Genomic DNA, 27,707 nt, shown 5'->3' on the forward strand with positions numbered 1-27,707 from the left:
TTGAATATATCCTAGTAGTAAGCGGGCCTGTATGGGGCCATGACCTACTTTCCGTGACCTTGACCTTGATGACGTCACGTGACCTCGTCCTGTATAGCCCCATGACGCCTGTATAGAGCCATGACCTACTTTCCGTGACCTTGACCTTGATGACGTCACGTGACCTCGTCCTGCCGGGCCTCATGACCTACTTTCCGTGACCTTGACCTTGATGACGTCCTCGTCCTGCCGGGCGCCATGACCTACTTAGACCGGCCCCTGACCTACTTAGCCCGGCCCCGACCCGTCGTACTTAGCAACGCCCGTGCTATCCTGTCTGTGGGATCCCTTGCTACTAATGGGAAACTGTAGCGGGTTTCCTCTCTAAAACTGTCCAAAAGTATGTTTCACATCCAATAGGCAATGATTCATAAATCGAGGTGCTCTAGTGGTGTCGTTAACCTACCACATCTAAGGACTCGGCCCGACGCCAGGTAGTGTGTTTAATTTTAGCGCACTGAATGATGAATGGTTATCACTGTTTACATCCGGGAAGCGGTGGTATCCTATTTTATTGTTGGTGGCAATACTGAACTAGAAGTTACATTCTTAAAGACGTGAAATAAGAAATGATTTAAATGGTGTAAAATAGAATTCTCGCTCTACCCTATCTGATAGCGCATTCACAAGATTATTATGAACTAACCTATTTCGTCACTTCATTCCGCGCTTCGCCGCTCGCACATATAACGGTTTAAATGACAGATGTTGTTAACATGCTTTTAGTAGTCAAGTGCGAACGACTTCGCGTCCAGCGCTGAGGGTACGTCGTTCGTATCTCATGTGGGGAAATTATATTTTTCTATTATTTTTTAAACCAAAATAATAATTTATAGTTTGTTTTTATTTTACTTATTTACTTACTTATTTATTTGTTTATTTATTTATTATGTTACGATTTTTTTTTCAAGCAGCCTCTAATAACCCTGTGGGGACGGGACGTAGCTCAGTGTTCCCTTGATGTGCGGTCGGTCTGGTATATATCCAGCCAATGCTCCACAACTGGACAACGGTATGTACTATCCTGTCTGTGGGATGGTGTAGGATCCCTTGCTGCTATTCAAAAAGAGTAGCCCATGCAGTGGCGACAGCGGGTTTTCTCTAAAAATCTGCGTGGTCCTTAACCATATGTCCGTATAACCGTAAATACAATGTGTTGAGTGCGTCGTTAAATAAAACATTTCTTTCTTTCTTTCTTGTATAACCATAAATAAAATATGTTGAGTAAATAAAACATTTCCTTCCTCGTAAAATAAAGATTAATTGAACACAAATATTTTATTTTGTTTTAGCCATAGGAAAAGAAAGACATATTTGTCTCGAAGAAAGGAATGTTTGTTAAGAAGAAAGGCATATGTGTTAAGGAGAAGAAAGGAATATTTGTTAAGGAGAAGAAAGGAATGTTTGTTAAGGGAAGAAAGGAATGTGTGTGTGTGTGTGTGTGTGTGTGTGTGTGTGTGTGTGTGTGTGTGTGTGTGTGTGTGAGAAAGATCCCCAGCCCATTGCTTTGAAGAAAGAACGCGTGACTGCAACTGAACGCTCCGACCTAAACTATGATCTTTTAACTACATTTTAAACACAAGTATTTCCCTAGAGTACAAGCCTTTTTACAGGGCTTTTTTAATTACCAAATAGGTAAATACAGTGGTCGATCTAGGATCGATCCCCGTCGGTGGCCCATTAAGCTATAGCCAACTAGTGTATTATGTCTGGTATATCAAAGATCGTGGTATGTTCTGTCTTGTACACACAGCTCTTGCTACTATAAAGTAGCGGTAGTAATATCCAATCACAAATCTAGTCATAGAGTAAAAAAACACAAAAAACAAACGCAATGGTTTGGTTTTTCATTTATTTCTAAATTACAAATCACTGACACATATATAAAATGGACACACACTGGGTTACATCGAGAGGCCTTAAGGGCGACATGTGAATAATATGAGTGTTCATTTCTCTTCATCGTCGTCGTCCTCCTCATCAGTATCATCATCGTCGGTATCGTCGTCGTCTTGTTTCATCCAAATATTCGCCGATCCATGAACGATACTGATTTAATTTAGAACGAATCTGTGGTCTCACATCTTTGTCTGGATTCACAAACTGTAAAATTTTTCTGGTGTTGGGACCTTTGTCAAAGTAATGCATATAGGTCAGGAAGCGAGAGTACGTGTCTTTAAATAACTTCCATTGCAATGTCTTCATGTTTCTTTCAATGGCATCTTGGGACATGTTTTTTTTTTCTTCGTAGCGTTTCCTCTTGTTTTGGAGATAGTCACGATTGATGTCGAATACACGTTCCACCATGAGACGAATGCCTTCGTTTTCCAGGTCGGGCGACGGCTCTTCTTCTTTTTCATTTCCCTCTTCGCACGTTTTCACGTGTCGCTGCAAGTCGCTTCCGTCTTTAAAGACCAGACCACACGTATCGCAAGACTGCATTCTCTTGACTTTTTTCAGATAGGGTTCTACCTCATCATCTTCTTCGTCGTCACTTTCGTAGGCGGGTATGCCTGGTAGTTTTCTCTTGAATGCGTTTCTTTGCATGATTTGCATGTAGAGCTCTTTCTTCGACAGTGGCTGCAACTCTTCTGAGACATTCGCCGTTACGTTCGTGCTTTTATACCATTCGGACGGCCCCGTCTCTAAACCATTAGGCCGAAGACGCCAATGTTCGGGCGTGGTCGGTTTCAAGTCCACCAAGAGATGTCCGTAGGGCCTGTAGGTAGCTTCCTCAAATCGCTGCATGAAATGACGAGTATTTCCAGGATACATCTGCTGTGCCAAAGTCAGAACTTGCTGCTTGTCGATGGGGTTGTTGAACAGCGCTAGATAATGACAGTTTCTTCTCTGTGTCGGGTCCTTGCTGTGATACAAGTTCTGGTTGATGGCAATCACAGAGAGGTTTCTGTGGTGACTTCCTTCCGTGAACAGATCGGTGATGCGAGGGTCTTTTCCAGCTGTAGACATCAGGTCGTCCAACACGATGAGATTTCTGACTCTGGGATCCAAATAACGATCCTTTTCCAAATTCTCGGGTATGCCTTGAACAAATTTCACTCGAGCAACCATTTTGATCGTATCATAGAGGGGTTGCCATCATTTGTAGAGCCAGATGATGCGCTGGGGAGGTGGGTGGATTTTACCATCCCTTAGCAGTTTGTACAACAAAAATGTTTTTCCACACGACGTGGGTCCCGACACGATCATGGTGAACGGATGTAACAATCTTAAGGGCTGCTGCTGCTGCTGCTGTGTGCTGCTGGAGCTGGAGGAGGCTGCTGAGGAGGAGGTGGAGGTGGTGGAGGAGGAGGAGGAGGAGGATTTCGTACGGAGGAGGAGGAGGAGGAGGTGGTGGTGGGGGAGGAGGAGGACACTGGAGGAGGAGGTTGACTGGTGGAGGAGGAGGACGTGGACTGGAGGAGGAGGAGGTGCCATGCCCCCTGCTGGAGGAGGAGGAGGAGGAGGAGGAGGTGGTGGAGGTGGGTGGATAACTGTGAGGAGGAGGAGGCTCTTAAGGTGGAGGAGGAGGAGGAGTGGTGGTGATGGTGGTGGGGGAGAAGGCCGTGTGGAGGAGGAATGCACTTAGAGGAGGAGGGGAGGAGGAGGAGGAGGAGGTGGGTGGACGAGGAGGAGGAGGTAGGAGGAGGAGGAGGTGGAGGAGGAGGAGGAGGAGGAGGAATACCTCTGCGGTGCGAGGAGGAACTGATTTGGCGAGGAGGAGGAGGAGTCTGGGATCAAAGAGGAGGAGGCGGAGGAGGAGAGAGGTGGAGGATCAGAGGAGGGGGAGGAGGCCTTTTACCCCCAGGCGATTCTTCTGATTTTATAATAAGGTGGTGGCTATCGGAGGAGAGGAGGAGGAGGAGGATCCAAAAGGAGGGGAGGAGGAGGTGAAACGTTGGAGGAGGATTGGACTTTGGTAAATATTTTATGGGGGCTTTGGAGGTATAACCTTGGAGGGATTGAGGAGGAGGAGGAGGAGGAGGAATACTGTAGGAGGATACCAATATTATTTAGACCAGGAGGAGGAGGAGGAGGAGGAAATCGGAGGTGGGGGAGGAGGTAATAGGAGGAGGGGTCCAGGAGGTGGAGGGGAGGAGGAGGAGGAGGTCCTGGAGGACCTAGGTAGGAGGAGGTGGAGGATCTTCTGAGTGATAGGAGGAGGAGGACGAGGAGTTCCAGGAGGAGGAGGAGGAGGAGGGGGGATGAGGAGGAGGAGGAGGAGGAGGAATGGGGGAGGAGGAGGAGGAGGAGGAGGAGGTGGAGGAGGTGGGGGGAGGAGGACAAGGTGGAGGATGATGAGATACGGTGAAAAGAAGATCTATGTAACCTCACCTAGAGATTCTCTAATAAAGTGATCCACACTCGGGACAGGAGCTCTTCCCCATGATGTTGACAGCTTGATAGCAAGTCACAAATGACTTGGTCAGCGTAGGTGTTTACCCCTATTTATAGTTTTCAGGCATTCTGAGAAATTCTCCAGTGGCCTAACTGAGACTGGTTATATACCATCGTCAAGGAGATACCTCTTGTCAATGGCGTCTCTCCTCGAGAATGTATAAACCACATTCTGAACATCTGCTCTGCATGACGACTCTAAATGAAATGACGATATCTGACCCACAGTGTTCCTTTTATAGCCTATTTAGAAATGCTTCTGCCGTTTCGGGGCTTTTTCCACCCGTACCACTTTGTTGTTGTTGTTGTTGTTTCCGTTTCAGATCGGCTTTGGCTTGCTCTACCACTTGTTGTGTTGGGGAGACCATGACGACTTTGGGTGTCGGGGACTTGGTTTTTCCTCTTTTTCTTTTTTCCACGTGGGATCGTAGAGTTCTAGACATCGATCCACACTGTACATGATCTGACTTTCCCCACCACGTTGAATTTCGAAGTGAGGTTGAAGTTTACCTTCTGCCTGCAGTTTATAGAAACGGGTCCACTTGTCCACGTTGGGTACATATAACTTGTACTGGTCTGACATGTTGCTCCTCTGAAAGTTCTATCTCAAATGACGAGTTTTCCAAAACTATTTTACTTATATACCTACCCTTATGACGCATAAAGATATGGTACAGGAATGTTTGAATGTGTGTGATACGTATGAGCAGTGTCCCTCCTCCCAAGCACAAATCTCATCGTGCGAGCTCCCAAAAATAATCGTTACCAAAATATTACCCTTTACCAGTGCTACTACCATAGGGACACGTCCAGAGACACACTCATGGACCCAGTACATAAATAAGAAAGCAAAAAAATGTTATTCACGGTTTTATTCACAACATACAACATGATAACATAGCACACAAGTGTCTAAAACATTTAATGTCTGAACAGGTTGTTCACATAAGGACATCTTGGAGAGAGTCTGTAATGTTCCATCACTGGGTCGTCCATTCTCTGCCATCGGTAGGCGCGTAGTCCACAACAGTAACAGACGACGGCATCGTGGTCTCCCGTGTAGTAGAAACCGGCCTTGGCAAGTTCTTTTGGTTTCTGACGTAATTGTATGGGCCACCACCCAAATGTCAGCATCCGGGCATAGAAATGTCTCATTTCAGGACGATGACAGAACACGTAACGTCTCGAATAGCAATCTTCCTCATCCCAGACAGCATCTGTTTCACAGGCAGCATCCGTCTGATCTGTGGGTTCATCCACGAGTTCGCCATCTTCAGTTCCAACCCCAATGTCACGTGTAGCATCCGTTTGATCCATGAAATGTTCTTCTTGTTTGGTAGCCACTCTTTTGATCGTATGTCTTTCTGAACATTTGCAGACCAAGACGTCGTCCTCGTCGCTACTGCTGCTGCTGCTGCTACTAACACTGCTCGAATATCCCGATGCCATCTTCTTCGTTCCAGATAGAGTGCAACAAGACACAATAATGTCAGAATCATAAAACACGTCTGTTCTCTAGCACAGTCACAAAGCAAATGAAGTGTAAACCATAAATCCATTCTTTTATACCTTCATCCAAAACAAAACTCGTTCACCACTGGTGACACTCGTTAGGGTTGCAGAAGTTACACTGAAGAAATCCCATCTGGTTTTGATGGTCGTCTTGCATGGCGCAGGGCACAATCGAGTTCAGCTCTGGTACAAAGTCACACATGACTGTGAAACAGCCTTTCAGTTTCTCCCATTGTTGTAGAGAAAGGAATATTCCCTTCTTCGAAGGTTTCACGGATTTAGTTTCTTCACACCACCACCACTGACGCAGGTCCACCCCAGCAAAGTTCTTGTCGACACTGACATGGACGTTGACACCAAGGTGTCTGAACAATGTTTCGTCTTTCCCCTGGTTTAATGCTGAAATCGTTTCGTCAATTTGGCTTTTACATCCACACAGTTCGATCCACTGTTTAAGACTAAGGACAATACCTCGCTTGGTGGGGAAAGTTTTCCCCTTGTCACTGTCAAATTTCCGTATGTGAATAGCAGTGTCCCCTTTCCATAACTTGGCCACCACGTAGACGTTAGTTCCAAGTTCTAGACGACATTTCGCTTCATCACTTGTGGAACAGGCCATCTCTGGATTGAACGTAGATCTGATCGTTTTCGGCGAGCGAATGACAATGAAACCGTATCTAGCCTTTTTATACTCTTTCGTGTTAGTCTAGGTAGGTCAGGGGCCGGTCTAAGTAGGTCAGGGGCCGGGGTCAGTAGGACGTTGCACACGGCACAGTAGGCCAGTCTAAGTAGGTCACGGTCAGTCTAAGTAGGTCAGGGCCAGTAGGACGTTGCACACGGTACAGTAGTCCGTGACGTCATCAAGGCCAGTCTAAGTAGGTCATGGCGCCCGGCAGGACGAGGTCACGTGACGTCATCAAGGTCAAGGTCACGGAAAGTAGGTCATGACCCCATATAGGCGTCATGGGGCTATACAGGACGAGGTCACGTGACGTCATCAAGGTCAAGGTCACGGAAAGTAGGTCATGGCCCCATACAGGCCCGCTTACTACTTATCCTCAAATAGTTTTCATATAGTGTTGTATTTAAATATATTTGTTATCATCTGTAAAAGTATGTCAGTGCGGTTTGTGTGCAGCCCTATATGGACGTTGAAGTGGGGAGTAGGGTACACCGGCACTGGTCCACAGTTATGCGTTGCCTCTACCCCATTAGTCCATGAGGCAGACCAAAACCTGGTACCATCTGTGGGCACCAAACATGACTGTTATAATTGTTTTAGTACACACAGGACAAAACGAAAATGCATGATGGACTTTCTAATAGAGTAGCTTTAGCAACTTATCACACTTTTTAACATTTATCATTCAGGTGGTAAAACAATACGAGATGTCTGTGTTTTAGTGTTTGCCAAAGCATTAATAAACCTTGTACATCGGTACCCACAATGTACTTTGTGGTTTTTGCATGTACACGCATATGCACACATACAAACAAACACACGTACACACACAGATATATACGCACATAGCCATACATACAAATATACCCACACTTGCACACCCACACATACACACAAACACGTACACACACATATATATATACACATACATACATACATACATACATACATACATACATAACACAAACACATACAAACCTAACACAAAACAAAAAACCCACGAACACAGACGCATGTACACACATACACGCATGCATACAAAAACACACGCATATACGCTACACACACACACATATATATATATATACACATACATACATACATATATACATACATACATACATACATACATACATATATACATACACACAAACATACATACATAACACAAACACATACAAACCTAACACAAAACAAAAAACCCACGAACACAGACGCATGTACACACATACACGCATGCATACAAAAACACGCATATACGCTACACAAACACACACATACACTTATACCAACTACACTTTCGTTGTTAGCTTTTCCTTTCTGGGGTTTTTTTGGGGAGGAGGTGGGGGTGGGGGGAGGTAGTCGTGGTGGTGGTGGTGGTGTTTTGTTGCTTTTTCTGTGTTTGTGTGTTTTGAGCTCTCTCTCTCTCTCTCTCTCTCTCTCTCTCTCTCTCTCTCTCTCTCTCTCTCTCTCTCTCTCTCTCTCTCTCTCTCTTCTTTTTCTTTTTTTTGCTGTGCTTTGTTTCTTCGTTTTTGTCTTGTTTTAGGGTTGTTTTTTTAATTTGGGGATTGGGGAGGGGTGTTTGTGATTTTCTAATGGTTTGTTTTTTTTTGTGGGTATTTTTTTTATTATTTGTATGTTTATTATTTATTAAATTTTTAAAATTTTTAATTAATGTTTTTTTTTTTTGTGTTTTTTTTTTGGGGGGGGGGGGGGTTTTTAAAAAATTATGTTTACGGTGTTTATGCGTTGTGTCCTTCGGCAAAATTAATGAATATACATTGTATTGCTTTTCTTCCTGTTATATTTATGACATCTTACTTGGTATGGGGGGGGGGGGGGGGGGTTGTAGTCTACTTTGTTTGTCTAATATTGTATTTTAATTCTCTCCTTTTTCTATTAATATTTATGTCTTTCTTCTACTCTCAAATTACAGTGCTTTCAGTCCTCCGATCTGACGTATACCAACTCGCCCGCAGTTTCAAAAACAACTGTTTTTCGCTTTCTATTTTCATTTTTTTTTTTCCAAATTAAATATTCATCCTCTTTTTGACTGCCTAAAAACATCTGTGTTATTTTTCGGAATCTGTTAAAATGATTGTTTCTTTTCATCTGTCAAACGTTAGTGTCGTCTGCCTCGTCCCAGTGACGTCACAACATCTTCATATAACAATACTTTTGTCTGTTTTTTATCCATCTAATATTAGACTCGTCTGCGTTGACATTAGTTTTATGTGATAATAAAGGGAAATATCGACTTTGCCGAGCCCGTCTGTGTTTTTCAAAAGACGCATGGAAATCTAGGCTAGTGGATAATGAACTACTTCTGTGATCAGGCATGGATATATACGGTGAATACTTCATGAGTGGCCGTCAGATACCATTTTATCTCACACCGAGTTGTTTCAAAACGAACCTAACGACCGAAATCCACTGGGATATGTTTGTGGATTTTTTTGTGGGGGTTTTCAAATTGTTTTACAATTCATTTTGTTTGTTATTATTGTTTTGTTTGTTTTCTGTTTCTTGTTTGTTTGGTTTTTTTGTTTTTATTTATTATTATTATTATTTATTTATTTTTTCGGGGGGGGGGGGGAGGGGTTGTTGTTGTCGTTTTTTATGTTTCTTTGTGGTTGTTTAGTTTTGCTTTGTTTTGTTTTGCTTATTTGTTTTTCTTATGGGTTTTTTTTTTTTTTTTTTTTGCGTTTTCTTCTTTTTTTTGTTTTCGCCACCCCCCCCCCCCCCCCCCCCGCCCCCCCCCCCCTGTCTTTGTTTTAGTTTAGTTTAGTTTTGTTTTAAACTAATGAGTTGTAAAATAAATAGTATTTAACGGACATAAGATTAATATCCTATTTCTTACATATTCTCCAAAACAGGTTTAAAAGACATTTAAAAGCATTTTCCACCAAAAACGTATTTTTGGTGTACGGGCTTGCAGATAACTCACCTGTTACATCCGTACAAATCCGTTTCGGTAATATTAAATTCAGTGCACGGTTTGGACAACAATGGAGCAACCAATTGAATTTTCAAACTCAGTCCCCACAATGCGTTTGATATTGCCATGTATCTGAAAACCTGTATTTCTCGCTCCAGCCAGTGCACCACGACTGGTATATCAAAGGCCGTGCTATCCTGTCTATGGGATGGTGCATATAAAAGATCCCTTGCTGCTGATCGAAAAAGAGTAGCCCATGAAGTGGCGACAGCTGGTTTCCTCCCTCAATATCTGTGTGGTCCTTAACTATATGTCTGACGCCATATAACCGTAAATAAAATGTGTTGAGTGCGTCGTTAAATAAAACATTTCCTGAAAACCTGACTCATCTCAGCAAGGTCGACTTTAGTGGGGTGGGCGTTCAGTCACCGCTGCTTCCTTTTATAACGGTAAACTGCAAATCTGTTCAAATATTCCTAAAACAGTTCGTAAATCACCGTTGCAGACAGACAGACAGACAGACAGATAAATTTATTAACGTCTCACCTTATATGTACAGCACACGTAAACAAAACAAAACAAACATGAAAGTGCATAAGCCATTCCTTATGGAATTATTAGCCTGGCCTCGGCGGTGTCGTGGTGAAACCATCGGACATAAAACTGGTAGGTACTGGATTCGCAGCCCGGTACCGGCTCCACACCGAGAGCGAGTTTTACAGACTCAATGAGTAGGTGTAAGATCACTACACCCTCTTCTCTCTCACTAACCATAAACAACTAACCCCCTGCCCTGGACAGACAGCCCACATAGCTGAGCTGTGTGTGTCCAGAATAGCGTCCTTGAACCTTAATTGGATTAGCACGATAATAAGTTAAAATGAACGAATGAAATATGAAAGACAGTAAAGTTGTGTGCCATCCCGAAGGGGGTAATTAATTTGACTTCAGCTATAACAATTTGATACTCTATGTAAGTTTAGAATTTCTGCCAATGCACTGGATGTGGAATCACAATGCTACTCTGATATTCCAAACAAAACACCCCAAAAGACCCCAACAACAACACACAACAACAGATTGTATCAGTGCTGTAACATAAGTGGTAAAAGACGAATTCATTTTATATGTAATCTATTTGCAAATTTAGAGTTAAAGTTAAAGTTTCTTTTGTTTAACACCACCACTGGAGCGCATTGATTAATTAATCATCGGCAATTGGATGTCAAACATTTGGTAATTCTGACACGTAGTCATCAGAGGAAACTCCAAAACACATATTTTACCCCAAAAAGGAATAAAGCTACCACTTGGAAATGTCCATCATACTGAAAAATGTGCGTATGGCGATTTTTTTTTCAAAAAAATATAGTGAGCCTTTTTCTCTCAAAATGGTACCGACATGTGAATTTTGGAGTATTGGCATAACGTGTTTTCTAATGCAGCAAGGGATCTTCTATACGCACTTTCCCACAGACAGGAAAGCACATATCACCCGCCTTTGACCAGTTGTGGCGCAGTGGTTTCGCGCCTGTGATAATGTATGAAACTTCAGCCTGTGATGTAGACAACAACAAGTTGAATCTCTGTATAATATGCATAAGAACGATATGACATAAAGAGGTTGGAATATTTGTTTAACAACACCTTAGAACATTATAAAGAAAGAAAGAAAGAAAGAAATGTTTTATTTTACGACGCACTCAACACATTTTATTTACGGTTATATGGCGTCAGACATATGGTTAAGGACCACACAGATTTTGAGAGGAAACCCGCTGTCGCCACTACATGGACTACTCTTCCGATTAGAAGCAAGGGATCTTTTATTTGCGCTTCCCACAGGCAGGATAGCACAAACCATGGCCTTTGTTGAACCAGTTATGGATCACTGGTCGGTGCAAGTGGTTTTACACCAACCCACTGAGCCTTGCGGAGCACTCACTCAGGGTTTGGAGTCGGTATCTGGATTAAAAATCCCATGTCTCGACTGGGATCCGAACCCAGTACCTACCAGCCTGTAGACCGATGGCCTACCACGACGCCACCGAGGCCGGTCTAGAACATTATAAGTGGACGGCTCCGCTTTGACGTCATTTACAATGACGCAGCCAATATTATTTTCAAAATAATATCTCCAAAGCCAAAGTTGCATAATGATCAAAATCAAATACAGTGAAACCCCTCTAAACCGGACACCCTTGGGACCAAGACAAACGTCTGGTGTTAAGAGGGATCTGGTTTAGAGAAGTTTCAAAAAAGGACTTTGTAAAACGACACAGCCTGAGTTTGAATTCCATCTGCATCATAATATATATAATATAACACACACACACACACACCACACACACACACATACATGCACACACCACACACATACACACCACACATATACACACATACACATACACACACACATACATGCATACATACACACACACAAACACGCAGACACATACACACACATACATATACACACACATACACACATACACACACCACACACACACACATACACACACACAAACACGCAGACACATACACACACATACATATACACACACATACACACATACACACAGACCACACACACACACATACACATACACACGCAGACACATACACACGCAGACACATACACACACATACACACACATATACACACGCAGACATACACCCACACATACACATACACATACACATACACACACATACACATACACACACATACACACACGGACACATACACAGACACATACACACACACACATACATATACACACAGACACATACATACATACACACACATACACACACATGCACATACACACACACATACACACACATACACACACACATACATACACACACACACTGACACACACACACAGACACACACACACACATACATACATACACACACATACATACATACATACACACATACATACATCCACACACACACACATACACACACATACACACCCACCCACACCCACACACACACACACTGTCACATACACACACACACACACTCTCACACACACACATACACACACGCAGACATATATACACACACACACATACACATGCACATACACACACACACACACACACATACACACACACAGTCACACACACACACACACACACACACACTGTCACACACACATACACACACAGACACACACATACACACATACATACACACACAGACACATACACACACACACACACATACAGACATACACACACATACATACACACACATACACACATACATCCACACACACACATATACACACGTCCACACACACACACACATACACACACACACTGTCACACAGAGACACACTGTCACATACACACACACACACACTCACACGCACACACACATCCATACACACACATAACACACAGACACACACACACAGACACATACGTGCATACACACATACACATACATATATACATACATACATGTGTGTATGTGTGAAGTGTGTGCTCTCTCTCTCTCTCTCTCTCTCTCTCTCTCTCTCTCTCTCTGTGTGTGTGTGTGTGTGTGTCTGTGTGTATGTGTCTGTGTGTTCTGTGTGTGTATGTGTGTGTGTGTGTGTGTATGTGACAGTGTGTGTCTGTGTGACAGTGTGTGTGTGTGGATGTGTGTGTGTGTGTGTGTGTGGGATGTGTGTGTATATGTGTGTGTGTGGATGTATGTGTGTATGTATGTGTGTGTGTGTGTGTATGTATGTATGTATGTATGTGTGTGTATGTCTCTCTCTCTCTCTCTCTCTCTCTCTCTCTCTCTCTCTCTCTCTGTGTGTGTCTGCCTGTGTGTGTGTCTGTGTGTGTGCGTGTGTGAAGTTTGTGTGTGTGAGAGAGAGATGTATGTGGTCCCTGTGTGTGTGTGTGTGTGTGTGTGTGTGTGAAGTGTGTGTGTGTGTGAAGTATGTGTGTGTGTGTGTGTGAAATGTGCGAAGTGTGTGTGTGTGTGTGAAGTGTGTGTGTGTGTGTGTGTGAAGTGTGTGTGTGGTGTGTGTGTGTGAAGTGTGTGTGTGTGTGTGTGTGTGTGATTGGTAGGGACAAGAGAGAGAGAGAGAGAGAGAGAGAGAGAGAGAGAGAGAGAGAGAGAGAGAGAGAGAGAGAGAGAGAGAGAGAGACAGACAGACAGACAGATAAACAGACAGACAGACAGACACGTATGTGGTCTCTCTGTGTGTGTGATTTGCGTGTGTCTGTCATGTATATAAATTGGCTTTTGTATTAATGGTATGTTGTATATTAAATTCAGGTGAATAGATATAGTGACTTTATTATTAAAAGTACTAAATTGTTTTTCTCGACGAGTATGAATTCAATTGAATCTCTGTTCAGGTTTCAGGGATTAAAGGGACGTACCCTAGTTTTTAAACACTAACGCATATTTTTTACTATTATAGCCGTTTTTGATAAATGAAATAATACTTTACTTAGATGTTATGGTTTAGATTATCAATTTCCGTACATTTGAAGTGTTTTTGGTCTTCCTGGTGTTTTTAATATCACAAATTGCAATTATCGTATTTTTAAAAACGCACGTGCGTCTGAAAAGTAACAGTTATGGAGTCGAGTTTTAGTCTATTTTTAGAGGGTATTTCACCATTTCAAAGTCACAGACTCACGATTTACTAAATTGTAACTTTATCCAAATGTATTACAGTTTTGTAGATTAACTAAACTTAGTGTTAATTTTCACGGGTTGATACTAGGGTCTGTCCCTTTAAGGGCAGATGCACATCAGGGCCGTAGCTAGGATTTTTTTTTTTTTGGGGGGGGGGGGGCGGGCAACTGAGTAATTAATAGTTTAAAACTCCTTAAACAGTTAAGAAGAGAATTATCTTTAAGTTTCTATAATGCCCCCTCCCCCCCCCCCCCCCCCCCCCGCTAGCTACGGCCCTGCACATATCGTATGACTAGTGACTCGTGCGTCCGCCTACACAACTCAACAACTTCGCCAGTAAACACAGGATAATAATTTCTCTTATTTCACAGTTTTCAAACAAAAGGAAATACTGTCTGTGTGTTTGTTTAAAAACCTAAAGCCCGGCTTGTCACGAGGTGATAAATAAAGTTTGTGATTTTGTGATTTCGTGGCAGTGTCGTGTTTATTCCACCTGGCGTAGGCAACCAAAGACTTGGTCAATCGAAGACTCTTATCAAAACAAAGGAAAAAAAAGAAGAAAAAAACACATTATGCGGGTGAGGTGGGGGTGGGGGGAATTAATGAAATTTCAATGCTAAAAGTAAGGTCTAGAATCTGATTGGTCGAACCGATAGTCTGTATATAGTTCAACAGACGCAAGCGGTCCGTGACGTCACTAATTGTTCACTCGCCAAGAAATATGACTATAATGAGTTAACCAGTGAAATCATTTGATTAAATACATATTTTATTATTTTATTACATATAATGCATATTACACGTGCGTAGGAAGGTGCCAAAATGTGTGTGTGCGTGGGGGGGGGGGGGGGCACACGCACACACCTATACATATAAATACATGTATAAATATATAATTAATGTGCTGTAATTAAACAAAACAAACTTTAAAAAAAAAAAAATATAAATCATCGCTGCTGCTACAAAGTGGAGAAGCACATACACCCCTTGCCTGCACCCCCCCCCCCCCCCCACACACACACCCCGCTTCCTACGCCAGGGTATTATGATACAAAAGGTTCGGGCACAAGTTATCCAACCTACGTATTCTCTTACTGGGAGGGGCGAGACGTAGCCCAGTGGTAAAGCGCTTGCTTGATGCGCGGTCGGTCTGGAATCGATCCCCGTCGGTTGGCTCATTGGGCTATTTCTCGTTCCAGCCATAGCATCACAACTGGTGTATCAAAAGCCGAGGTATGTACTATCCTGTCAGTGGGATGGTGCATATAAAAGATCCCTTGCTGCTAATTGAAAAAGAGTAGTCCATGAAGTGGCGACAGCGGGTTTCCTTTCTCAGTATCTGTGTGGTCCTTAACCATATGTCCGATGTCATATAACCGTAAATAAAATGTGTTAAATAAAACATTTCTTTCTTTCTCTTACTGAGTTTTACCCGTCTCAAACAGGTCTCCGCCACACATTTAACAGGGGCGGATCCAGAAAATATTTTGCGGGTGGGGTGAGTAACTAACTAACTACCTAACGGCAAAGGGGCACATGGACCAACTCAGTAAATCAATGTGCTCTGGTGGTATCCAGCCACGGCGGAGCAGGGTGGTGGTGGTGGTGGTGGTGGTGGTGGTGGTGGTGGGGGGGGGTGTTGGCTGGAATTCGGAATCAAAAATATGATTGGTTGTAAATCTTAAGGCAGAGATGAATTTTACTTGTTGAATGCAGGAAACATCTAGTTTTCAAAGTGTTATGTTATACCCGCAAACCCTCTAGAAATTTTACTTGTCGCCCTCGATCTGAGTCCCCTTCCCCACCCCACCCCCCTGCTTCCGCCGTGTCTGGTGTCGTTAAACAAAACAAACATTTTAACTTTCGTTCCATTACCTCTTTTTGGCTTTAGGTCCCTTGACCTAACTTCTAAAGTTTATTCCAAATTCCGCCCACCTCAAATCCCCCCCCCCCCTCCCCCGACACACACACCGCTCCTGGCCCGGACAGAAATATTTGGCAATGTCAGGGTTGAGGTGCCCTGAGCTCACTGACGTACATATATATACACTGTATATACAGACTATTTACATGTACACAATGTTCATGTTTAAAACATATACTGCATTCAAAAAACTCTCTCATCCACTCACCTACTCACCCCCCCCCCCCCCCCCCCCCCCCCCCACACACAAAATATCCATGTACATCAGTTTTCATACATGTCGGTAATTAGTTTTAATTATTTCTGGGAGCAAGAAAGAAGAGAAAGAAGAAAGGGGAAAAACGAAATATCAGAAGTGAAAGAAAAGAATAACGGGTTGCAAATTTTGTCTTTTAATGTTTGTCTCTAAGCCAGTATGTTAAACTACAGTTGAAAAGGTTCATGTAAAATTGTCAATAAATAAATTATACCATTTCTTCCAATATGTTTCAAAATATTCGTATTCACAGTTTTTAAGCAGAATACACCTTTGAATTTCTAATTTGTTCAATTTTTGTTCTTTCGTTTTTATAGAATAAATATAATATTTTATATTAATAATCATCCAATCTACTACACTGCTGTTTTGTTCACTAGGCAAACCTAAGATAACTATATGTTTATCAAAAGTAATATGTTCACCCATAGTATTTGTTATCCAATTTGCAATAGATTTCCATAGTGGGTTTTTTTTTTAACAAAATGACAATCATAGAATACGTGTTCCATTGTCTCTGGCAGCAGATTACAGAAAGTACATTTATTGGTATCTATATAGTGAATAGTATATAACAAATGGTTAGTTGCGAGTATTCAGTGCAATATTCTGTACTGAAACCACCGCAAAGTTTTATCTCTAGTACACTTAAAGGGTATGCTATATTTTCCATTCCCTTAATGAATAGTTAAAACCTTTTTCCTGATATTTTAATTGTGATTTTGGTATTTGTGATATTTTGCATAGCAGTTTATATTGAAATTCGTTATCATATTATACTTCACCATAAATTCGTCAACAGTCTCCTGGCCCAGACTCAAGTCGGAGATTAAGCCCGTGACAGGCGTGCGTGAAGCTTCAGCGATATATACGCACGTAAAAAATTTACCTGACCTGACCATTACCTCTAGCGTAACAAAAAGGGGGGCGGGACATGGGGCCACGCCTAGTCAGGGAGCCATGGCTGAAATGTTTGGTCAAGATGAACCCTTCTGCTATAATTATTTAAACCATTTTTTATTTCAACTTTATCATTTCAGAAGTTATGAAATGTTGGACTGCTCTGCAAAATCCATTGCGAATTTTTAAAAAGGGCAAATATTTCATGGGCACTCTAGAATTTTCTAAAACTTGTTTTTATAAAAAAAATTAGAAGTGGTTTTATGGAAAGTTGTATCACAAATAATACAAAATAACAGAATATAATATTTCAGAGTAAATATACAATGAGAATGTGTTGGTTTTTTTTTGTCTTGTAATGACGTAGACAGAAAGCAAGATATAGGTAATCCGTTTCCGGCGACGTTGGCGACAACGTCAACGTTTACATGGCTTAAACGTTAAATTTACGCTTGTTTAACTCCATTTCTCAAACACTAAACGTCCTAAATCAATGAAACTTGGTTTATAGCTGCGTCTATGTGTTAAATTTTTTATTTCAAAGTAATAATTTTAAATTAAAATATTATTAATTAGCATTTAACTCAATGTTAAATTTCGCATTTATGTCAGTTTTGTACAGGTTATAAATCCTAGATCAATAAAACCTGATTTATAGTTGTATCTCTGTTAATTTGAAGGCTTTTAAAACAATTTGAAATTTATTAAATTTATTAAATTAAAATTTAAAAGTTAATTAATTTGCTTTAACATGCAATGAACATCTCTGGATGTAACTATGACCGACATGGAATACATTTAAGGTTACCAGAGGCGGATCGGGGGGGGGGGGTTCACCTCTCCCCCCATTTTGCGATAGTTATAATTTTATTAGATATTAATTTTTTTTATTTTTTTTTTACGATCCCCCTCCAAACCTCCCGCAAAGTGCCCTTGGCATTCCACCTCATGTCACTGCCCCCCCCCCACCAAATGGATTTTCTGGATCCGCCACTGGTTACCGAGACATTTAATTCCGAGGAATTCTAATCGTTTATAGTAATGTCGTTGTCCAAGACTAAAATGTAACATGTGTTTAAGAAACATGCGACGTGTGTTATCAAGAGTGGGACAAATAGTACAGTTCCGGAAAAATTATTTGAAAATGATGCAATTGCATAGATATGTTTGTACTACCACTTAAAATAAAATAAAATGTGTATGCATCAGCTGTTATTGCTATTATATATACACTTATCCATTATATAACTCAAACAAGTTCGTGCTTTTAATATCCGGTGTTCATACTTCTACCATTGTTGAATCATCACTTATACAGTTGTATGGTATGGTATGGTATAGGGATTAACGTGCACATTCAGAGCAAGCTGTTTTAGCGCACGCCTGTCGTGAACACAGGTGCCGGCCTTGGCAAGCTTCTCCGTCCAAGACAGGAAATTATACAGTTGTTCAAGCAGCCATTATATAGGTTATCATATTTGTAAGGGAGGAGGGGAGCTTATTTTTACCCTAATGCTTGAATCTGGATAAAAACATACATTCATATTTGCATTACTACCAAACAGCTATATAAGGTTTCAAACGAATTACTACGCATTTTTATATGGATTACTACTAATATTATGGGAAGAATGATGGAAATGCATGAACTTAGTGAAAATGTTTTCGTGACAGCTCATTTTGGGTATTTCTCGCTCCAGCCAGTGCACCACGGCTGGTACACCAAAGGCCGTGGTATGTGCCACCCTGTCTATGTGATGGTGCATATAAAAGATCCCTTGCTGTTAATCGAAAAGAGAAGCCCATGAAATGGCGACAGCAGGTTTCCTCGCTCAGTATCTGTGTGGTCCTTAAACATATGTCTGACGCCATATAACCGTAAATAAAATGTGCGTCGTTAAATAAAACACTTCCTTCCTTCCATCGGTTTTGCCCGAATGCGAAGGTTTGCTCCAGCACTGGGATTATGTGGTGGTGTATCTGTGCGTGCGCGTGCGCGCGCGCGCGTGTGTGTGTGTGTGGAGGATGACCCCCTGATATCCCTACATGTATTCTTCTCTGGTTGTGCTCCACATAAGCATCATAGAGCACGTTACATAAGTCTTGCACGTGAGTATGACTAAGTAGTTTCATTTCCTGCCTTTACAAACTATATAGGGCGGGTCGTAGACCAGTGGTAAAGCACTCGCTTGATGCGCGGTCGGTTTGGGATCGATCCCAGTCGGTGGGCCCGTTGAGCTATTTCTCGTTCCAGCCAGTGCACCACGACCTGTATATCAAAGGCAATGGTATGTGCTATCCTGTCTACTGGATGGTGCATATAATAAAAAATCCCTTGCTACTAATGGAAAAATGTAGCGGGGTTCCTCTATAAGACTATATATCAAAATTACCATATGTTTGACATCCAATAGCCGATGATTAATATATCAGTGTGTTCTAGTGGTGTCGTTAAACAAAACAAACAAAATATGGGTCTAATAAGTACGCATGGCCTGGTGCTTATAAAAATTTTAGAGTCTAGACTTGAGACTCTAATAGAGTCTGAGACACTAATGTCGTGACAACGCCAAACAAATTGTATGCGTGTGACGTCATTGGAAATTGAGTCTGAACTCTATATACGTTTTATAAGCACGGGCCCTGGTTACACATTTACACATAGTTTGTTGAGAGAGCAAAATGCGGTACTGAAGAGTGAACACGCTTGCTTTTGATAAATTAAGAGGGCGGGATGCTCGATACCTAGCCAGGGTTACTTGGTCACCGTAAAGGCACACTGCTAGGGATAACGCTAGTTAGAATCAGTGGCAGATCCAGAAAATCCATTTGGTGGTGGGGGGGGGGGGCAGTGACATGAAGTGGAATGCCAAGGAAACTTTGGGGGAGGTTTGGAGGGGGATCGTAAAAAAAATAAAAAAAAACTTAATATATAAAAAATTATAACTATCGCAAAATTTAGGGGGGGGGGGGCCTAGATTGGTATCTGAGTATAATATTGTGCTAAGCAAAATACCTGTTAGAGTTTAAGTATCTACACCACTCATTGCTGCGGTAGTTATTAGTCAGAGGCGGATTATGGGGGGTTCCAGTTGCACGCCCCCCCCTCCCCCGCGGGCTAAAAAAACAAACCCAACCCCACCACGTAGGTCGAAATTGATGTCCACGTAAATTTTTAATTTCAAATTATAAACATTTACATATTGTTTCGGACCCCCCCCCCCCCTTACCTAAAGCATAATCCTACCCTGTTAATTGTACCCACTCTTTTCGAGCGTATGAAGCACCGACCATATGTTTGTAACCCCCTTCACAAAATCTTGGATCCGCTCCTGACTGGAGTTTACAAGGGCGTTGTCGCCGCCACCTGGGTAAAGATTATTTTAATTGTGAAGGTACAGAACACAAACAATAAGTTGAACATAATCACTGACCGTGTATATTATTAAATCGTGAAATGAGCCATAACCTGACCTTGTTTCGCTGAATACTTCTCAAATACAACCACAAGGAGGGGGGATGACTTTTGTCTTCTTAAAATTGAAAAAAACCAAAAAAAACATTTAAAAATCCGCACAAAAAAAAATAATTAAAAAAAACCCCTTACCCTCAAAACAACAACAAACAAAAAAATAGCCCACAAAAAACAAAACAAAAAACACAAACAAACAAACAAACAAAACCCCACATAAAACATGTAAACACAAAAACAAAGTAAACAAAAAAAACCACGAAAAATCTACCCCACGAAAAAAATCAAAAAAATCTGCACCCCCTTTCCCCACTCCCGCCTGAGGGGGGGGGGGGGAGAAGACAACATAAGGAAAGAAAACAAACTCCAGCAATCTTCCCCTCCCCCCAAAAAAACAACAACAACACAAACAAAAAAAACCCCAAAAACCCCAACCCCCCCCAACCCTAAACAATAAAAACAAACAAAAACCCATAAAAACAGACCATACCCAATTACTTAAAAAAACAAACAAAAAAAAAAAACAAACAATAAAATAATAATAATACTAGTAATAATAATAAAAAAAAATCAAAAAAAAAATCAAGAACTAAAAATAAATAAATAAAGAAGAAAAGAAGAAAAAAGAAAGAAAAAAAAGAAAGAAAAAAGAAAAGCTAAACTTAACAAACCCACCAACAAACAAAAACATCCAGATCCAACACTCATCCTGTACAGCAATTAATAATGATGATGATGACGACGACGACGACGACGATGATGATGACGTTGATATAATGATAATGATAACTACCTATAAATAAAACACACACATAATTATATATTTGTTAAATTGTCCAGTTTACTCATTCTTAACACGTTTTTGATTTCACGTTTACATAACAATCATTAACATATTACAACCAACAAAAACATCATCAAATCTCTACAACATTTGTATTTATTTCTCTCCCCAAAAGGGAATTCCGTAAACATGTTTACCTCATCACGTACCGCTTTCTCTCCCTCCAATCGCAAGGCCACGATTTTCCTTTTTTCTTATTCACGAGGAATCCCAGACCGCTTAGCCAATAAGCATGTGGTATATTTGCTGATGCTCGCTCTTGGATCTATATACCCCCTATGCACTGTTTTTGTGGGTCAGGAGCGCGAGCTATTGCGCGCTAATATGGGTCAGTAGAGCTCTCGTGTTAGAAAGGTGTGAAAACGGCGAAGATGAGGGCAATTGTTTACAAAAAACAGTAATTTCTGATGTTTGTCCTTCTGCAAGTGTTCGCACGTTTGAGGTGAGTGTTTTTCATTTGAAGGATGTGGAAAAAGTCATGTTTCTTGAATACGTCTGTGTTCAAATGCCGATTGATCAATTAAAATGTCAGTCCATTTTTTTTTTCCTTCTTCTTATTACGTGCAACTGCCCCCATTTTGGAGAGCAGGTGGTTAAAGCATGTTCCGTGTTTCGATAAATAGACATGTCGTTATTAAAGTAATTTTATATCTTTTCTAAAGAGGCATGATTTGGTTTTGGGAGAAGCGACAGTAGCTATTTGATGGGTCGGTTTGTGCTAGTAACCGAGTTTTGAGCTGTGAGTGACGGGGAATAGAAAAGCATGTTGTGTTAAATTTCGCTTGGTATGTTGTTTTGTATTTCGCCTGCGGCTTTCGGGTGATGTAAAGCGGAATGTTAGAATAAGTGAATAGACTTACAAAAGGGAAAAAAAAAGGATAGGCGAAAAGTCCAATGGCATATGATATGCTTTTTTTTTGCAGAATCAGTTATTGTAGTGTTACATCTGGGATCTTGAAAATAGTTTCTTTTTTCTTTATAAATATAAGCTTTACTCTGTGGTTGGATCGAAGGTTCAAATCTCCATGGTGGATCTATACACTGATTATTTTTTGTCCTCCGTTCCAAGCAGTGTCCAATAATGCATATCAAAGAACATGGTATGTGTTGTCCTGTTTGTGGGGGAAATTGCATATATAAAAGATCTTTTGCTGCTGCTGAAAAAACCCATCTAGCAGGTTTCTTCTGTCACCAGATAAGGCTTTCTGCCAGAAAATAATTTGAGGTTTCGTAATAAAAACAAAACCGATTGTAAGTGCCCCTAGTACTAGGTAGTTATTACTTTGAAATATTTGAAATTGGACTGCTTTTTATGTGCTTTGGCAAATTTTAAATGGCAGTTCTCTTACTATCATTTATAATATAATATAAAAAGATCACACACACACACACAGAGAGTACAAAACAATCTGGCTACAGATTTATCGTAGGCTATGACACCATTCCACACACGACTGATAGAAATCAGCAGAAATGTTCACTAGTCCACCGGATAAGTACATGTAGAATTCTACTTGTCTGCCAATATTTTCACTTGTCCAAATAAGTGATTTGTTTTATTCAAGTGCAAGAACGATGTTTCTCATTGCTCAAAATGAAAGTGCACTGAACATTTTCACTTGTCCACTGGACAACCATTGAAGTATATTTTGCTTGTCCGAGCAGATTTTCACTTGTTGGGACAAATGGACAAGTGCGTATTTTGAACACTGAATGATATCAAAGGCTATGATAATATAGTGCTAAGACAGCTTATTGGGCTGCTCTTTAAACACTATTACAGTAGTTCTCACTCCAGCCAGTGCACCATGACTGCTATACCAAAGGCTGTGGTATGTGCTACCCTGTCTGTGGGATGGTGCATATATAAAAGATCCCTTGCTACTAATGGAAAAATGTAGCAGGTTTCTTCTCTAAGACCGGCCTTGGTGGCGTCGTGGCAGGCCATCGGTCTACAGGCTGGTAGGTATCTGGTTCCCAGTCGAGGCATGGGATTTTTAATCTAGATACTGACTCCAAACCCTGAGTGAGTGCTCCGCAAGGCTCAATGGGTAGGTGTAAACCACTTGCACCGACCAGTGATCCATAACTGGTTCAACAAAGGTCATGGTTTGTGTTATCCTGCCTGTGAGAAGCGCAAATAAAAGATCCCTTGCTGCTAATCGGAAGAGTAGCCCATGTAGTGGCGACAGCGGGTTTCCTCTCAAAATCTGTGTCACTAACCATATGTCTGACGCCATATAACATAAATAAAATGTGTTGAGTGCGTCGTTAAATAAAACATTTCTTTCTTTTTCTTCTCTAAGACTATATGTCAAAAATGACCGAATATTTTATATCCAATAACCGGTGATTAATAAATGCATCTGCTCCAAGTCTAGTGGTGTCATTAAACAAAACAAACTCTTTTTTAACTATTACAGTATAATATTATCTCTCCCCCCCCCCCCCCCCCCCCCATTAAGAAGATTTATTTTGTGTGTGTGTATATATATATATATATATATATATATATATATTTTCTTTTTTTCTTTTTCTGGAGGAGTCTGGACACAATTTGCCACAGTGTGGATGTTCCCCAGCACAATTTTCTGCACACTCACCAAAATCTGTGGTATGTGCTATCCTGTCTGTGGGATGGTGCATATAAAAGATCCCTTGCTGCTAATCGAAAAGAGTAGGACATGAAATTGCGACAGCAGGCTTCCTCTCTCAATATCTGTGTGGTCCGTAACCATATGTCTGACGCCATATAACCGTAAATAAAATGTGTTGAGTGCGTCGTTAAAAAAAGAGAAAGAATCTTAGACAAACGTGTATTTTTTAAATTGTGAAAAATGCGTTTTGGAGTATTGCAAACGTTTTAAACTCTGCTGTTATATGGTTTACTCTGTTCTGATTGGGTGAAAAAAGAAAAAGAAAGAAATATTTTATTTAACGATGCACTCAACACATTTTATTTACGGTTATATGGCATCAGACATATAGTTAAGGACCACACAGATATTGAGGGAGGAAACCAGCTGTCGCCACTTCATGGGCTACTCTTTTTCGATCAGCAGCAAGGGTTCTTTTATATGCACCATCCCACAGACAGGGTAGTACATACCACAACCTTTGATATACCAGCCGTGGTGCACTGGCTGGAACGAGAAATAACCCAATAGGCCCACTGATGGGGATCGATCCCAAACCGACCGCTCATCTAGCGAGAGCTTTACCACTGGGCTATGTCTTGCCCCTGATTGGATGACGTTCCTAAAAGTCTTAAATGTTGTCCTTCGATGAACCCCACAAAATGTTGCCGTTATGTGAATGAGACATGGCTAAGAAGGTTTTTATCCCGTCTTAAAGTAATGGGTAAATCTGTACAACAAAAATAATGCTATGTTTATCTTGTCTTTCCATAATGCGTATTAATGTATAACAAAGATAATGGTGTGTTTATGTCTTTCTATTAATTCGTAATCTATAACAAAGATAATGGTGTGTTTATGTCTTTCCATAATGCGTATTAATCTATAACAAAGATAATGGTGTGTTTATGTCTTTCTATTAATTCATAATCTATAACAAAAATAATGGTGTGTTTATGTCTTTCTATTAATTCGTAATCTATAACAAAGATAATGGTGTGTTTATGTCTTTCCATAATGTGTAATGTATAACAAAGATAATGGTGTGTTTATGTCTTTCCATAATGTGTAATGTATAACAAAGATAATGGTGTGTTTATGTCTTTCTATTAATTCGTAATCTATAACAAAGATAATGGTGTGTTTATTATGTCTTTCCATAATGTGTAATGTATAACAAAGATAATGGTGTGTTTATTATGTCTTTCCATAATGCGTAACGTATAACAAAGATAATGATGTGTTTATTATGTCTTTCCATAATGCGTAATGTATAGCAAAGATAATGGTGTGTTTAGTATGTCTTTTCATAATGCGTAACGTATAACAAAGATAATGGTGTGTTTATTATGTTTTTTCATTTATATAAAAAAAGAAAATGGTATGATTTTCATTTCTTTTGTAATTAATGGGTAATGTATAACAAATACAGGAGTGATTTTTAGTTTGTATTTCCAAAATGGGTAATGTATAACAAATATGATGGTGTGTTTATATTGTCTTTATAATTCATGGGTAATGTATAACAAAGATAATGGTGTGTTTATTGTGTCTATAATTAATGGGTAATGTATAACAAAGATAATGGTGTGTTTATTGTGTGTCTATAATTAATGGGTAATGTATAACGAAGGTAATGGTGTGTTTATCTCATCTTTATAATTAATGGGTAATATATAACAAAGATAATGGTGTGTTTATCTTGTCTTTATAATTAATGGGTAATGCATAACAAAGATAATGGTGTGTTTATCTTGTCATTGTGATTATCTTGTCTTTATAATTAATGGGTAATGTATAACAAAGATAATGGTGTATTTATCTTGTCTTTAATGGGTAATGTATAACAAAGATAATGGTGTGTGTTTATCTTGTCTTTATAATTAATGGGTAATTTATAACAAAGATAATATTGTGGTTTTTTTATCCCCTCTTTCCATAATAGGTAATGTATTTATAACAAAGATAATGGTCTTTTTGTTCTCTCTTTCCATAATCATAACCCATATTAATGGGTAATGTGTAACAAAGATCATGGTGTTTTTATCCTGTCGTATATTTAATGGGCAATGTGTAACAAAGATCATGGTGTGTTTATCCTGTCGTATATTTAATGGGCAATGTGTAACAAAGATCATGGTGTGTTTATCCTGTCGTATATTTAATGGGCAATGTGTAACAAAGATCATGGTGTGTTTATCCTGTCGTATATTTAATTGGCAATGTGTAACAAAGATAATGGTGTGTTTATCGTTTCTTTTGTAGTTAGCAACAGGGCTAGCTCTGGGAAAGCAAAACATTTCGCCAGATTATCTATTAAACTTAAAAAATTGCAGAATTCAACGTTTATTTTCTAAAAAACTATTGTCAATTACTACATGCAATCATTTTGCCAAACTAAAATAAAATTTGCAATTGGCGAATTTGGTGAGTGCCGTAGCTATAGACCTGAACAGGTAATATATAACAAATATAGCACTGTGGGTTTTTTGGTCTTTCCATAATGGGTAATGTGTAAGAAAGATAATGATGCTTTTATCCTCTTTCCATAATGGGTAATGTGTAAGAAAGATAATGATGCTTTTATCCTCTTTCCATAATGGGTAATGTGTAAGAAAGATAATGATGCTTTTATCCTCTTTTCATAATGGGTAATGTGTAAGAAAGATAATGATGCTTTTATCCTCTTTCCATAATGGGTAATGTGTAAGAAAGATAATGATGCTTTTATCCTCTTTCCATAATGGGTAATGTATAAGAAAGATAATGCTGTTTGTATTCTGATTGTGGAGCAGGAAGCAATCTCTGCTTAACATTTTTAATCCGAAAGGAAATCACGGTCGGTGTGGGATCGACCCCTGTCGGTGTGCCCATTGGGCTATTTCTCATTCCAGCCAGTGCACCATGGCTGGTATATCAAAGGCCGTGGTATGTGCTATCCTGTCTGTGGGATAGCGCATATATATAAAAGATCACTTGCTGCTAATCGAAAAGAGTAGCCCATGAAGTGGAGACAAATAGTTTCCTCTTTCAATATCTGTGTGGTCCTTAACCATATATCTGACGCCATATAACCGTAAATAAAATGTGTTGAGTGCATCGTTAAATAAAACATTTCTTTCCAAAAGGAAATGTTAGACATTGAAAAGCAATTCTAAAACACATGTATTTATGTAAACTGTATTCTTATTTTATGTAAATTTAGAATACAGTATGTAACTTAATATTGGTCACTGATGCCACATTTTAATGTCAGCTTTGTTGGAACTAATTTCTCATTCTCAGTAGTTATACAATTGAAAAGCAATTTAAACCGCTTGTTAACTTGATTATCGGAAATCTCATTGTGTACTAGTATTTTGTGTGGCAATGGAAATTTCACTTTTTTTCCTGTCAGTTGTGAACAGAAAGTATCAAAATTAGTTTGTTTTGTTTGACGTTCCCAC

At 40.2% G+C, this 27,707-nt stretch overlaps 1 protein-coding gene across 1 annotated transcript in view; it reads left to right on the forward strand.

Moving 5' to 3' along the window:
• The first annotated feature begins 21,979 nt into the window (after nucleotides 1–21,979).
• The window catches only part of LOC121376748 (Krueppel homolog 1-like), a 54,330-nt gene continuing 48,602 nt past the window's right edge, over nucleotides 21,980–27,707 (forward strand). Inside the window, exon 1 of the mRNA XM_041504516.1 lies at nucleotides 21,980–22,067. The gene's annotated coding sequence lies outside the window, so the exon portion shown is untranslated. The remainder of the gene's footprint in view (nucleotides 22,068–27,707) is intronic.

Source organism: Gigantopelta aegis, chromosome 7 (genome assembly GCF_016097555.1).
Source record: "Gigantopelta aegis isolate Gae_Host chromosome 7, Gae_host_genome, whole genome shotgun sequence".
Classification (NCBI taxonomy): Eukaryota; Metazoa; Mollusca; class Gastropoda; order Neomphalida; family Peltospiridae; genus Gigantopelta; species Gigantopelta aegis.